A 17039-nucleotide genomic window follows, 5' to 3' on the forward strand; every position below is an offset into this window, starting at 1 on the left:
CCTGGAGCACGGCAGACATTCCCAGAAGGTCTTGGCAGAGTCAGACTGAGAAGCTGGCTGGCTGACAGTGCCAGGAAGGGGAAGAGATGAACTATATGTGACTGGAGCATAACCCACATGGTAGAGAGGTCTGGGCAGCCTGAAATCCAAACTAGCTGCTGTGGATAATGGGTTGCTGGAACTGATTCTTGCAGAGTGTGGTTCAGAGGCAGGATTTGGGAGGACTGAAAAGAACAAGGGCCCAGCACCCAATCCAGAACAAATGGGATAGAACAAGGATCCTGGAAAAGGGACCCAGATTCACGTTGCTAGGGACTTGATCCCCAGGCATGAAACTAGGATGTGGGAAAAGGTTTGTGTAGACCCCACAGCAAGGCTGATTTGATGCTCTTCTCTAGAGAAACCAGCTTAGGTCTCCTTAAATTCTCCCAGACCGTAGAGATCTCGAGGGCCTCATCTGGACTAACGGGCAAATCACAGAATTAGGCATGCCATTTCAAGAAGTTTAAAATGTGGTTCCTGTCGTCAGGGGTTTATAATTTATTTGGGAAGAAAAGGTCAGCACACATGAAACAGAGAAAAATATGTCTGGATGTCCCTTAACTGCGTTATGTACAAGTTGCAGGTGTTACAAAAAAAGAAACAATTAGTATGTGCCAGGGAGTGACGTCAAGGAAAGTCTCATAGAATTGGTGGGCCATGGGGGATGGTTTGAAGTTTTAAGCAAAGAGGAGCAGATTCTGGGCATTGGGAGTAGGAGATGTTCACGGGGGTGGAGAGAGGAGGGTAAAAAATATCCTGAGATATAGTCCTCATCCTGTTCTTACCCAGGTAAGAATAGTTAAGACTCTTTCCTGCAAGGGCAGCCACTGGTGGAACAGCTGATGGATGAGTACCTGGAAAGCGGAAGGTAAAGAAAGGAAGTGGAGTTTGCTTGATAAGAGAGGAACATGTTGAGAATGACAGTGCAGGTAGCTCCCAGGTTCTGTAGTTGTGGCCAAGAATCTGTTTCAGTCTCTTAGCCAATCCAGCCTTGACTTGCAACAGTGCCCATCACAAGCCTGCAGGGCATTTTCCTACATGCTTCCTGCCTGGGCTCCCCAACCTTACTTATCACTCTGATTCCTGGTTCCTTTCCATTTGTTTAATGAGTATGATTGAATCAAATTTTCCTGTTGATTAAAACTCTTGGGATCTTAGAGCCTGAGTCAACGTTTTCTTCCCGCTAGATGACATAATGAGACACACTATGTTCCAAAAACTCTGGATCCCATTGCTGACAGAATAGGTCACCTGTTTAGCATCATCGGAATGAGTCACCTGCAAGGTGAATGCTCTATATTGAGAAGAATGAACCAACTCAGCATATTTGTCTATCGCTGTGACTTTTACTGTAAAAAAAAATGAGTTTCAAGGGCTTCCCTGGTGGCGCCGTGGTTGAGAGTCCATCTGCCGATGATGCAGGGGACAGGGGTTCGTGTTCCGGGTCCGGGAAGATCCCACATGCCACGGAGTGGCTGGGCCCGTAAGCCATGGCCGCTGAGCCTGCGCGTCCCGAGCCCGCGCTCCACAACGGGAGAGGCCACAACAGTGAGAGGCCCGCGTACCACCAAAAAAAAAAAAAATGAGTTTCAACATATTTGTTTAGCACTGACAGTTGCCTTTCCCAGTCTGCTGCTGCTTAAGAAATTCCTAATTGTTAATGTCAGATCCCAGGACACTGACCTAGCCTATAACGCTGAGAAAGGAACTGCTGGTAGAGAATCTCAGCTCTCAGCTGCTGTTTGAATCCTCAGGAGCAATGAGAAATAGGAGCTGGGATAATTCCTTTCCGTTAGCAGCTGCTTAAGCAGACCTGACACTTGGGTTGGATTAGTATTTCAACTCACCCCAATGTAGCAACTTTTTCACCTTCAGAAGATAACATATGTGCCACACCACTGAGGAGGCTTTTTCTGTGGGCTTGTAGCGGGAAAGAGCCAGGCACCCTACAGGGCTGGACTGGGAGACCTGTGCAAGGTGCCGGTGGTTCTGGGAGGTAATGACAGTGATTGACACTTGTTCAGCAGTTTACAGCAGATTGTTTCAAACCTCATTTAATCCTCTCAACAAGCCTGAGAAAAAGAGGTTATTTTATTGTGCATTCTACAGATGTGCAAAGGGACTCCCTTTCTTAAGCAAAAGTCAGTAAATTGCAATCCAGAAATGAACCCAGACTGTCTGAATCTCAATCCCACATCCTTCCCAGTGAACCAGAGGTTCTAGTCCACTGTGTGGCAATCAGTTGTGAGATGTCACACGATAATTTGTCATTAACAAAACAATTAGATTTGATGGTGATTGATGGATTGATTTAAATTGAGGTAAAATTGGTACGACATTATGTTAGTTTCAGGTGTAGTGGTGATATATTTCAGAATCATAAATCAGAGTAGGTGATGTCTCTCTCACTTTCTTGTATTCAGATGTGCTTTTGGAGCAAGGAGAATGGGTCAAATTGCAGCAAGCTCCCTGGGGAACCACACACGTCAGTTTTATCTGTGCAATAGTGCTGAAGGACCATGGCTGGTAGAGACAACGATAGTTGTCATGATTATAAGTTATTGCCATGCTTCACTTCCCTGCAGAACACTGGTTTTCACCAAAGTTTGAATCTGGGTTCTCCTACAAAAGTGTGCTGCTTATGTGAATGTCATCCATCTTGAACATCTCCAGAAGACACAGGTGGGGAATCACTGGAGCTCATCATGCAGCCTTCCCAACAGATTTGACTCTGGCAGTACACAGTCCGGTTCCTGGGAGCTACTACTCTGTATCAATGCTGGGTACCCATCCCAGGCACATACTAAGGTAAATGGACTTTTGCTTAGAGGGAAAACTTGTATAACCAACTCTTAATTTCTATTTGTACATAACGTTAAAACTACAGTGTTCTATTAATGGCAATATTATCACTTTGTAATGTAGGCCATAGAAGACTGTAAATGCTATTATTACACAAATACAATATAAATATTCTTGAAGACCTGGGAACTCGCTGCAGCATCACTCTTGGCCACTCTGCAGATGTTCAGAAGCGGTACCACTTAGTGTGACTTAGTAGAAACACTCAAAATATGTTTGGGAGCCATTTTTACACAAAATGTTGTGATTTCTGCTCCCCTCCCCCCCACCCCCCGCCAGAACACTTGGCAAGTCTGGAGACATTTTTTATTGTCACGACTGGAGGCTGGTTTGCTACTGCTACTGGCCTCTAGAGATGCTGCTAAACATCTTACAAGACAGCTCCCTCATAACAAAAAATTATTCATCCCAAAGTATCAAGAGGGCCGAGGCTCAGACTCTGATCTACACTGACACAAAAAGGATAAACACGTTGATAAAAATTTTTATGTGATGTAGCTGAGCAAATGCAATCAGGTTCAATCATAGAAGGGGAGAAAATTTGTTATTAGAACTCAGCCATCTCTATGTCCTTCAGCTTTCGGGCGTCAGTTTTGCTCAAGCCTCCAGATTACGGGTGGAAAGTCACCCTCAGTATTTTCTGTGGGTTTCTGGGTGGCTTTGATTTTAGCAGTGGGCTGTTGATGCTATTTGCTTTTTTTCACTGCTACTACCTGTTCCAAACTGTTGCTTTCAACTCCTGCATCTGCTGCCTGCCTCCCCAGGCCCATTCCTCTTTCTCGCTTTCTGCAAATCCTGACAAAACACCTCTTACATGTGCTTATTGTAAGTTGCAAACTATTGCTGATGGTTCAGGGTTATTTGTACATTTCTCAGGTCTTCCTCACCACATGAAATTTCCTCCTGGCCATGATCTTACATAGGGTTTCACTATCCCATCCAGATGTCACTCTCTCATGCCCCGCTCATCTCTTTCAGGTGCCATATGCTGTCTCTTGAGCGGCCAGCTAAAAACTCACAGATTTCTATTTCTTTAGTATACAAAGTAATTTGGCCTTCTTTGTTTCACTTCTTCTCTTGCCCTGGGTCAGGTGGAAGTGGGATCAATCAATTAAGAACATCAAAGCATTTTCCTAGACAAATAACAGCAATCATAAAAAACCCATATCCCATGGGCTGAAGGCAAAATTGTAAGTACTGTTTTTTTATTATTTAATTAATTTAGTTATTTTAGTATTGGCTGCACTGGGTCTTTGCTGCTCACGCGGGCTTTCTCTACTTGCGGAGCGTGGGCTTTCTCTAGTTGCGACGAGCAGGGGCTACTCTTTCTTGCGGTGCATGGGCTTCTCATTGAGGTGCCTTCTCTTTGTTGCGGAGCACAGGCTCTAGGTGCACGGGCTTCAGTAGTTGTGGGTCACAGGCTCTAGAGCGCAGGCTCAGTAGTTGCAGTGCAAGGGCTTAGTTGCTTCGCAGCATGTGGGATCTTCCAGGACCAGGGCTCAAACCCATGTCCCCCTGCACTGGCAGGTGGATTCTTAACCACTGTGCCATCAGGGAAGTCAGTAAGTACTGTTTTACTAGAATTTTTTTTTCTTCGCTTTCCAACAGACTGGGGAGAAACGATGTGATGTAGCTATTAAGAACAGTGGGCACTGGAGTTAGACCATCAAGGCTTTGAATCTTGGCACTAGCATTTTTTGTCTGTGTGACCTTGGGCAAGTTACTAACCAATCTGTCCCTTAGTTTCCTCGCTATTACAATGGGGAAAATAATAGTACCAACCTCATAGAGCTGTTGTGAAAATTAAAAAGTTAGTGCATGCGAAGTACTTTAGTTCAGTGGCTGACACAGGGAAGCTACTCAACAAACGGTGAGTATTGAAGAGTGGGGTATATAAGCAGACTTCTCACGTAAGAGAGAAAGCGTGCAATAAGCACATTCCTATAAAGGGCTGAGTGTACTAAGCTATAGGGGTTCCAAGAAGACAAAGGGCTTCTGCCCTTAGAGAACACCCAGTTTCCTGGGAAAGATGGAGCAGTAAACAAATAACTATAACTCAATGTGACAGTGCTACAGCAGAAGTCTGTTTATACTCGTCAAAGGATTTTTACTTAGCAGTGACCGTGACACTGTTGCTGTGAATAGATGTTAGTTTCTATCTAACTGGAGAATCACAATGCATATTACATTCTCTGTGTAGTGACAGAGAGTTAAGTAGAGTGTCCCTGGTTATCTGAGTTTGGCCAGTCCCTCTGTCAAAATCCACAGCTTAAGGAACCAAGATGTGTCTCTGTTCTGTCTTTACTTCTGGGCTCCCCTCTTCATGGGTAGCGTTGGAGGGGGCTTCAGACCCCGAGGTGTTCTGCCTCTTGATTAAGAGTCTGGGGGCTCAGCAGCATCTCAGAATGCATACAGGAGCCAGCTATCTGTCCTGATCCTCTAGGAGATTACTCATATGTCTAAAAAGAGCCTAAATTATTAGGTAGAACATTAAATGTGCCAGTCTTAAGTGACTTAAATCACTTGTCAGACTTTATTGTTTTTAGTTGTTTATATGGCGAGTACGTGTCCTGAGTAAGCACATTTCCAAATAGCAATGATGATGGAAACGTAACAAGCATTATTCTTCAAATGATTTTAAGACCTTTTCATCCCGTGATCTCCCCAACCTCCAAAATATACCATGGCCTAGGGTGAGTTACAGAAACTCTCTGGGCCATTGTTTTGCTAATTAAAGTCAATGAAAACTTAGATTTTTAAATATTTATAGAGAATATTGGGACTACCTTGAACGTCACAAAGCAAGAAGGGATATCATTATTAAATAGCATAAAATTAAAGTCAAATGGGAAAAAAATCAAAGTTAGATTGATTTCTCGCACCTGACCAGGATAAATTCTAAGTAGATACAATATTTAAATGTCTAAAATGAAACCATCTTCTCTTTTAGAAGAAGGTAAAAGAGAGTTTTTCACCATAGAGTGGGGAAGGCCTATCTCATTATGACACTAAATCCAAAACCATAAAAGAAAAGCTTATATAGTCAATATCATAAAATAAAAATTTTCTGCATAGAAAAACCATAGGCAAATTTGAAAGACAAATGAAAAACTGGGATGGAAATATTTGCAGCTCTATTACAGACCAAAGACTAATTTTCCTTAGCCGGTGAACTCGTACAAATCAGAAAGGAAAAGACCAATAGTGCGACAGGAAAATGGGCAAAGAATATGAACAGGCAGGGCCTGGAAGAGAAAGCACAAATGAAAGTGATTCAGCCTCACTCACAATAGAATAACTTTTAAATTACACTGAGATATCCATTTTCAATGATCAAATCAGCGAAGACCCAAAAGCCTGATACCAATTTCTGCTGACGAGGGTGTTCTGAAACAGTCACTTTCATACCCTGCTATGGGAGTGTAAGCTGGTGCAACAGGTGGGTAGAGCAATTGGTATTAACTCCTCTTTTACGTTTCTATGCCTTAGGTAGTCCCCAAATGTGCAAAATGAAACATTGTGTTGGCCAAAAAGTTCGTTCGGGTTTTGGTACGTTGTGGAAAACCCCGAACGAACTTTTTGGCCAGCCCGATATATGCAATATTAACCATTATAGCCATGTTTTAAAAGCAGAACATTATTAGCTACCTAAATGCCCATCCCTAGGCATTAAATTAATTGTGGCACACTCATATAATATAATATATAATTATATACAGTATAATACGATGCAGTGAAAAAAGAATGATGAAGCTCTTTATGTGCTGATACAGTAATCTCCAATATATATTGTTAGGTGAAAAAAGCAAGGTGCAGAAGGGTGTGTACAACGTTATACTTTGTGTACAAAAAGAGAGTTGATATGACTATCTATGTATATATATTTTTTCCTTGTATATACATAAAATATCTCTGTAGAGCAGTAGAAAGGATGTTTCACTGTATATCCTTTTGTTTGTTTGGTTGGTTCTTTTTGGATATTCAACTATATGAAGGTATCATCTATTAAAACTTTAAAAAATGAAATAATAATAAGCCAAAATTTGTAAATAAGTCAGTTAATTAATGCATTAAATAAAATCAATTTTAGTAATAAATAATTTAATGGCCAGGTTTCTAAACACACGTATGCTTGTCTGTCTATTCCACCTCTAATCCTCCTCTTTGATCCTTAACATAATCCAGTTTTATTTAGGCACCTGCTCCTCCAAACATACCCCCTGTGTCTCAGTCCACATCTGGGGCTGCCTGGTCTAAGTGTACTTCTATTCCCATGGCCAGTAATTGGTTCAGGAACCATGGCCAAAGTCAGTGTGTGGCATTGCCCTGAGAACAGGGATTGATTCAAAAATGCTAGAGGCTCCTGGGAAAGAAGTTTCCTTGGTCTTAGGAGAACCTCGCCCAAGTCGATGGCATTTCTATATGGAACCAGTAACTGCTACAGCCATTTTGCGTCTGTGAAGGGAGTGGTCCAAGGTCAAAGCCAACACACAGAGGAGTCATCTCAGGATACTGCAGAAAAATAGATCCAGAGCCACTAATTAAACTCTCTGAAGACTGCCCTACCCCCTGGACTTGCAGTTCTATGAAGCAATACTTTTCCTTACTGTTTATGTGAGTTTGAATTGAATTTTCTGTACTTGAAGCCATAGGCTAATAATACCCAGATTGCACAGAGGAATATGTTTCCAAGCATCGAAGGGAAACACATGGGTAAGTCAGAAGGAAAAAAATGCCTTCTGAATTTTCTCAGACTTAGCAAACTGCCAAGGTACATGGCATGTGTTGACATAAATCTTTCCAAATCAGGCTCTGAACTCCAATTAGAATATGGTACAGAAATAAGTTGGGGGGAAGGGGTGGAGACACTGAGCAGAAAGATACCAAACATTTACAGTGGTTATGACCCAGTGGGGGCTCACAAAGTTTTATCTCCCTTTTCTATATTTTCTCAGATTAAAAAATGTGAATATATTATTTTTATGATGAAAAACTACATACCAGTCCAAAAGGCACCTTGGAAACAGAATGGTAGAGAGGCTGGGCCAAGCAAACCCCCAATAAGATAATGTCAGGTTTTCAAATACAAGCCTGAAGGCCAAAAAAGTAAATAAATAAATCTTTTAAAAAGCTCTTCATAGGGCTTCCCTGGTGGCGCAGTGGTTGAGAATCCGCCTGCCAATGCAGGGGACATGGGTTCGAGCCCTGGTCTAGGAAAATCCCACATGCCGCGGAGCAACTAAGCCCGCGCATCACAGCTACTGAGCCTGTGTGTCTGGAGCTTGTGCTCCACAACGAGAGAAGGCCGCGACAGTGAGAGGCCCGCGCACCGTGATGAAGAGTGGTCCCTGCTCACCGCAACTAGAGAAATCCCTCGCACAGAAACGAAGACCCAACACAGCCAAAAATAAATAAATAAATTCATTAAAAATATATACATATATCTTTTTTTTAAAAAAGCTCTTCCTAAATTAGAGATTAGGAAGTTTAAGAATTCCTTGTAAACCTGAGGCTGTTAGGAGTGAGGGATTTAAAATAAACAAAATGGAGAAAGCAAATTTAGATTACAGCTGTACTATTTGAAGCAGAGTTCATTTTTCTCTTCTTGAGACAATGATTTTCACAAATACTTCTGAGATGTCATATTTCTGGTCACCCCTCATATGGAGTTTGTTTTCATTTTCTGGTAATTGCCACAGGCCAAGGGTCATTATACAATTGAGATTGGGAGGCTTTAGCATCTTCTGGACTAGGGAGAATTCCAGAGGTAGATGATAAGAGGTTTTTTTCTGTATTAATCCACTGGCCACCTTTGAAGAGTAGAAGGGAGATGAGATCTCCATAAAGGACACTTGAGACTAGGGTGATCAGGGAGCTAAGAGGAGACCAGGAAGAGGACGCAATGATCCAGAAGCAAAAATATTACCTAAGATAGAGACTGAAAAGTGCCTGTCGGACTCTGCAACTAGGAAATCACTGGCAATTTGGGCAAGAGCAGTGATGAGAGTTAAGTTTGAGAAAGATGAGGAACATTGTTTCACCCTTAAGAGACTTGGCCGTGAAGGAGAGGAGAATGAGGGTGGAAGCTGGAGTAGTCAGAAGGCTTAGGGACGAGAGGACCTGCTTATAGGCTCAAGGAAAGTGCCAGTGGAAAGAGAATGCTTGCAGTGCCTAAGGGACCCAGGTTAACAGTATGGGTTAGAGAGTGCAGGAGATGGGGCGCAGAGCATGGGTGGAACCATTTCCTTACACCCAACGACACCTCTTCCACTAAGAGAAGAAAAAAAAAGACGCACTCATGTGTAGATAAATTTAGAAGTAGAAGGGCAGGAAATTGAGAGATTATAGTCCTATGTCCTGTTTTCTTTGTGCTTATGGGAGTGAGAATGATATAGATGTCTTGAGAATATTGGTGAGATTATTTTTAAGTCATTAAGAGGGATGCAACAGGTACTGAATAAGAACCAAAGAACTGCCAGGAAGAATCCAGGTAGCAGCTGAGATTAGGACTTGGAATCTAGGGGCAGTAAAGGAAGATAGGTCCAGTGTTAGGTTTTGGTTGATGGCCAGGGTGGGAGGTAAAGGAGTGAAAAGGCACTAGCCATGGAATAATTGAATTGCAAAACCACGAGACCTAAACTAGACGGAAGTTAGGGGAGGAGAAGTGGTTATGGGTGTGGTGGTAGAGGGGTCAGGAGAAAGAACAGAAGGAAGAAATTTTTTAAAAGGAAAGGTCAGAAACAGTGGTTCTCAATACCAGTTTGCAGAAGAATAGGGAGCTTATCAAAAATGCAGATGTCTGGGCCCCATGTCAGAGATTTCAATTTAGTAAGTCTTGAGTAGAGCCTAGGGATCTGCATTATTTTTCCAAGTTATTAATTGTTTTTCAAAAATGGTTAATATGTGAATGACATAAAATTCAGAAAGTACAGAAGACATACAATGAAAAGTAAGTGTCTCACTCCTATGGTAACTTCTGCTGTCATTTTCTCAGATGTCCTATTAGGGATGTTCAATACATAATCTTATTCTTTATATATATATATAAAATATATATATACATAATATATATATGTATAACATATATATGACAAACGATAACATATTATACGTGCTGTTCCACACTTTTTTTTTCCCTTAAATTTATTTAGTTATTTATTTATTTTTGGCTGTGTTGGGTCTTCGTTGCTGGCGCGGTCTTTCTTTAGCAGCGGCGAGTCTTCGTTGCGGTGTGCAGCTTATTTCAGTGGCTTCTCTTGTTGCAGAGCACGGGCCCTAGGCACGCAGGCTTCAGTAGTTGTGGCACGCGGGCTTCAGTGGTTGGGGTGCATGGGTTCTACAGCGCAGGCTCAGTAGTTGTGGCGCACGGGCTTAGTTGCTCTGCAGCATGTGGGATCTTCCCGGACCAGGGCTCGAGCCTGTGTCCCCTGCACTGGCAGACGGATTCTTAACCACTGCACCACCAGGGAAGCTCTGTTCCACACTTTTTAATTGCACTTAACTATGTATCTTAAAGATCAATCCATGTCGGTTCATTAAAAGCTATATAAATATTCTGGACTTCCCTGGTGGTGCGGTGGTTAAGAATCTGCCTGCCAATGCAGGGGACACGGGTTCGATCTCTGGTCCGGGAGGATCCCACATGCCGCGGAGCAACAAAGCCCATGTGCCACAACTAACGAAGCCTGCTCTCTCTAGGGCCCATGCACCACAACTACTGAGCCTGAGCTCTAGAGCCCATGAGCCACAACTACTGAGCCCGCATGCCACAACTACTGAAGCACCTGTACCTATAGCCTATGCTCGGCAACAAAGAGGAGCCACCGCAAGGAGAAGCCCGCACACCACAACGAAGAGTAGCCCCTGCTTACTGCAACTAGAGAAAACCCGTGCACAGCAATGAAGACCCAGTGCAGCCAAAAAAATAAATAAATAAAATTTTTAAAAAAAAGCTACTTTAATATTCTATTGGCTGCTTGGAATTCTATTTTTTAATATCAAAAGATGGAAAACAATGGGTGTATACATTAATTCTCTAATTCAGGGATTCCCAACACTGGAGGAGTTTTTCAACACCCTACGTATAGACGTGCCATAACTTGGAAGTCTATGTTTTTAATAGAACATTGTGATTTGGGTGTTTCATGGACTACACATTGAAAAACACTTGTCACAGGACTTGAGAGCATAATGAGTTTAAAAGATGGAAATACTTAGAGAAAGACAGTGAGAAAACTAGAAAAACAGGGAGGTTTCACTTTGCATAGTGATCTCTACTGATTTTTTTTTGAGAGATTTTATCCCGACTATTTCACTCCCCTGGGACATAGATGCAAAATATACTCTTTGTGCATAATTAGAAAAGGCTTATGTATATCAACACTTGCTGAATCCCAGTGACGATAAGCAAAGCAAAAGCAAAAATCAAAACCAAAACCAAAACCAAACCAAACCAAGTCAAACCACATGAACAAACAAAACTAATAAGAAATACATTCCCATGTGCTGTCAAGGTTTCCATAAAGAAAGCTGTGAAAAATCTCCAAAGGAAAGATCTTTTTATTACATCATTGGGATATTCATTTTTGCCATTAGAAAAAAGCCACAGCACTCAAAACTAAATGCAATGAGTCTACAACATTGAATTCCTCAGGATTCTTGAATTCTGCTTGGATTTTTTGACTTGGGTCTAGGACTAATTTAGGAAGTAGCAGACCCTGGACTGAAACACAAGTTTATCTGATTCCACACCTCATTATCTTTCCACTACCAAACACTACTTCCGACCAAGGCATGTTCTTGGTGCTCCCTGCCAGGGAAACCAGATATCCAGCCTCCAGAGGTGACACCTTTCTCATTTCTGCATAACTTCAGGCAGATGCTCTCGATGACACTGGTAACTACTAATCAAGTGAGCTTTTCAGGGAATCACCCAGCTTCATCAGTTGGCCCAATAGGTCCTGCTGGAATTATGCTACCCTGGCTGAATCAGAATGGTAAACAAGCTTCTTAATATGGTGTAGCTAAACACATCAGACATCTGACGTAGAAGAATCCTTTAAGGTCAAAAGATGGGGAATAATGCATGGGTATTTTGTTTATAATTCAGGGATTCCCAGTATTTGGGGAGTTTTGCAATATCCTATACACTTCCCCTTTCCTTTCATTGCCTTGCCCCAAAAGTGTTGTGTGTGAGTTTAAGAAAAGTGAATTGCATTTTTAAATATACATCAGAAGATACCCTTAGGATGACGCAAAACTATAGTGAGTTACTGAACTAGTTAGTGTCAATTAAAACATGTCTAAAGTACTCATCTTATGGAATTGACATTTTAAAAAAACAACAGAGTAGATTGAGATGAGATTTCCAAGAAGGATGAGCTGCTCTTATTTTTTTATTAAAAAAAATTTTTTTTAATACCTTACTGTTCCTTTTTTATTTTATTTATTTATTTTTGGCTGTGTTGGGTCTTCGCTGCTGTGCATGGGCTTTCTCCAGTTGTGGCGAGCAGAGACTACTCTTCGTTGCGGTGCGCAGGCTTCTCATTGCGGTGGCTTCTCTTGTTGTGGAGCATGGGCTCTAGGCGTGGGCTTCAGTAGTTGTAGCACGCAGACTCAGTAGTTGTTGCTCACGGGCTTAGTTGCTCCGTGGCATGTGGGATCCTTCTGGACCAGGGCTCGAACCCGTGTCCCCTGCATTGGCAGGCGGATTCTTAACCACTGTGCCACCATGGAAGCCCAGCTGCTCTTATTTTACTTATTGATATTTAGCTCCATATCCAGATAGTGGTATTTTACAATTGTATTATGTAAGACTTGGGAAGTTCCACACTCCTCCAACCCCCGCCCCAGCCACCCTTTGACTTTCATTTTCCTGATGTGTTATAAAGTGGTATATAGCTAACGACTAAAAAGAGAATCAGGGAAGATTTCTAGGGCACTTCCCGTCTCTTCCAAATTTCTTCACCTTTATTCCCTATTTCTTCTATGCTGGTGAAATGCTTTTGACTGTTGAAGAGTTATCAACTAAAAGCTAAAACAGATTAAAATCTTTAATTGAAAAGTCATTGCTTTCTGTGTTGCTTTATTTATTCAACTTACATTGACTGTCAATTGATCTTAACAGCTTGCTACTAGGCATTGTGTGACAGGCTGAGAAGTGCCCTGCCCTCAAGGAATGTACAGTTTAGTTGGAGGGATATAAAGAAGTACACATTTAGGTGCCAAAAGAATGGAACATATGAGTACTCTAGGCTATTCAAAAAATAGATGAACGGGTTTGAAATAGTCATAATGAATCTTAGTAGACAGATGGAGGAGTAAGGTTTTCTAGGTAAGGCACATGGCATCAGTAACAGTATAGAGGCAGAAACTGGTAAATCAATGGGCTGATAAATAAAAATAAATAAATGTGTATGCTGATACTCATGTTAAAAGGTTTTATGTTAGGAAATAACGGGAGCTAAGTTAGAGAAAACAGTGATTCAGGTTGTAGGGGACCTCGAATGCTTGGCTAAGGAGTGTGTCTTTAGTACTCTAGGCACCAGAAGGGAATTGAAAGCTTCTGAGAAAAGGAGGGGCATGGGCAAAGTGGATTGGGGAGATTAATTTGTTGGTGGAATGCAAAATGGTTTTGAAGAGAGATTGGAGGCAACAGGAGGCTATGTGGTCTGAGTTTATGAGAGCTGTCACCAGATTGATTGATCTGGCAGTGTAAAGGAAGGATTGAGCCAGAGAAAGCCTAGGAAGCTAGACATGGAGGAGGGCGTATGAGGTTCTAAGCCTGAGAGAGTGGGAAAATGTTGGTTTCACCAAGAGAAATAAATAAGGGCTGGTCTGGGGGGCATGTGTGTAGAGAAAGACATGGATACCTGCTACATTTAGGTTGCAGGCAGGACATGAGGCTATGATGTCTAAGTGGATCATTGCTACCGCATAAACTGACCAGAGCTGCAGTCTGTATGCCTCTGCTTTGAGGTGGGCTTGGGTGGGGGTTATTAGAAGGTTTTGCACACTCAGCTTTGTCCCTTTCAGGCAGGAGAGAGCATCCACTGTCAGAGCCTTCTGAGTCCTCAAGGGGCCTGGTCAAGAAGTACAGTTTTAATAGAATTAGCTGAAAGATGAACACATGTCAGGTGGTGGTTTGGCAGTAAGTCATTGCTGCTAACTTTGACAGGCTAAGTGTCACATTATTAATGGCTTTTATGCATGGCTAAGAGGGTTAACATTTAGCAAATTAGATTCCTCAGTTTTTGTCCTGCTTTTGTACTTTATGGGTATGATACCTTTCTGCACCTCGGCTTCCTGTTTTTAAAATAGGAAGCTTGTTGTGGCAACATTCATAAATATTTTGAAAGCTACAGATAAAAAGCACTGCAGGATTCTCTCGCCTCCCACCCTCACCCCAAAGACGGAGTCCGTCTCTGGGAAAGGTCATCCATTTCACTGAATTCTTTCAATGGCTAACTCCCTAAGTCAGTTAATTAGCATTTTTCTAAAATGCTTTTCCAGTCCAGAGCTCGAAGATGAAGTCTATAAGTGTCTTTTCTATCTCTTGGATTTGTTCCTCCTGCTGACCCCTTTTTACTCAGTGGCTGGTGCCATGTGACTCCCACTTCTAGGCTCTTGGATCAAACCCAGCCATAGTGGAGGGGAATTAGAGTTCCATATTAATACTCTGGGACCTCAGCATGAAGTAACCATGGTCAGTGTGAAATGCAGTCTCAGTTCTAGGTATTAAGTGCCTCCTTTGTTTCTAAGTCTCCCTCTGTCTGCCAGATCTGGGCTTTGGATACTTGTCTTGTTGCCTTGAGCCCAAGTCCTTGTCCTCCAAACTTGCCCAGTACCTCCTCTCAAGGACCTGAATTCTACTTGTTTTCATCAGTTCCCCAAAGGGAGAGAAATCCAGACCTGGAAGACAGTACTGAGGCTGGGGCCTTGCTATAAGCAACACATTTCCTTAAAGTTTGCCATGATTTCCCAATTTCTGTCTGCTCCTGGATTTCCCAAGGCTGCGTAGCCGCTGCCCATTGGCTTACCACACTCGCATCCTCTGTGTTGAACAAGCCTATCCTGGCTGCCTTCCTGGTTGCTGCCGGTTACATACCCTCCAAATACTGTCTTCTGGCTGCACACTCGTCACGACAGATGGGTCTGCCTCCAATTCCATGGATGTATCTAGTTCTGGTCTCCACTTCTTCCAGTCTACCTCACCCCAATTACAGTTAATCCTTTTACATTAAACTACAGCAGATATTTGCTGGAGTGGAAACTGATGTGGTATTGGAATTTTATCCTTGTTTACATCTTCCTTTGTGTTGGAAAAGCTTGGGATCACTTCCAAAAGCTGCTTAGAGAGCTTTCCTGTCTTCTTCAGGAGAAACAAATGAACACTTGACAATACCTTGTGTCTGTGACAAAGGCTCAAGGCCACTCTCTTAATTGTAAAATTGCATATTTAACCTTAATTTTGCTTTTAGACATACTAATATATTTTAAAGTACATTTTAGCCAGTGTTCATTCACGTTCATTCACGTCTCTCAATTTCATGTTATTGGAAATTCATGGCTTTGTGCTTATAAGGAAACGAACAAATCAAGGCTGGGGATGGTATTCTACATTGGTAGTTTCAAATTTTAAGGTATATTAAAATCTTCCAGAGGGTTCGTTAAAATAGATAGCTAGGTTTCACACCCAGAGTTTCTCTGGATGCCTGAGAATGTGCATTTCTTTTTTTAAAATAAACTATTCTTTTAAAAAAAATATTTATTTATTTGGCTGCACTGGGACTCTTACTTGCAGTATGCAGGATCTAATTCCCTGACTAGGGGTTCGAACACCTGGCTGCTTGCATTGGGAGCACAGAGTCTTAACCACTGGACCACCAGGGAAACCCTAAAAATTTGTGTTTCTAACAAGTTCTCAGGCAATGTTGACACAGCTGGTCCTGGGATGACACTTTGAGAACAACTGGCCATACGTTTAAACTGGCCACAGGTGACCAGAAACTGAGCAGTTATTGACCACTTCAAACTCTTATCTGAATGGATAAGGTGGAGAGTGCTGAGAAATAAACTTCCAAAGTTCAGTCCATGCAGTTAGGATGACTGCTGGTTCTAGAGGTCTTTCAACCACTTCTGAGAACTACTTGGGCAATCACTTAGTTTCTTTGTGCTTGGGTTTCCTAATTCATAAAGTAAGGCTAGCCTGTATGCTGCCCTTACAGGAGTATTGTGAAGGTCAAATGAAATGGGCGTGGAAATGTTTGAACTGTAAAGTGGTGTGACTCTGGGAGGTATTGCAATTGTTTTTCAATATTCTTCTTAAAACGCCACCACGGATTTCTTTTGGCTCTCTTGCTTTTCTCATTAATTATAGCAACTTTAATCCAGGAATAGAGAGTACATTTATTGCTATCATAAACTCAAACTTCAAACTCTTTTTTAAAAAAAATTTTATTCAATGAGATCAGACATGCCATATAAACATTACACAGAGCCAAGAATGATTCCCAGACTTTACAGCTATAAAAAGAAAAGTACGAGACCCTGTTGTGACTTGGGGTGGAGACGCTGTTAATCTTTCAACCCTGTTTAAATCGGCCCATTAATAAAAATGGCTACAAGTCACAGCACGTTAAAAAATAAAATCACCGTGTACAATGATCAAACTGTCCACCCCATACCTTTACACCTCTTGCAACTTCTGTTAATTTATCTGTCTTTGGAAGTAGTAAATCTGTCCAATCCTGGCCGTGGTTATTCTTCTCAGTCAAGGGCCTCCAGCTCACTTTATGGACCAACACAGTTGTTGCTCAAAGTGGGTGCGTTAGTGAGTTTTCAACCGTCATCAGCTGTACCTAATTCTTTCCGGCCTTCAAGGAGTATCTCAGATATGAGCCTCATTGTTCCTGGGCCTTTAATAAATATCGTAATTCGTCAGCCAGGATGCTGACAAGGTTTCGGGGGGTGGAAGACCCGGTTTCTGGACTGGTGAAGGAACTTGCCAGCTTCAGGTACCGGGAGCGCAGTGGGGTCTACCACAGCCTCGACTCGCTATCCCCGGAACCTCAGCAGCCCCGCCCCCGGGCCCGTGCCCGGGCCCGCGTCCGCGTCCGCTCGCACTTCTCCCGAGC

The sequence above is a fragment of the Neophocaena asiaeorientalis genome, unplaced genomic scaffold, assembly GCF_003031525.2.
Source record: "Neophocaena asiaeorientalis asiaeorientalis breed wild unplaced genomic scaffold, Neophocaena_asiaeorientalis_V1.1 scaffold348, whole genome shotgun sequence".
Classification (NCBI taxonomy): domain Eukaryota; kingdom Metazoa; phylum Chordata; class Mammalia; order Artiodactyla; family Phocoenidae; genus Neophocaena; species Neophocaena asiaeorientalis.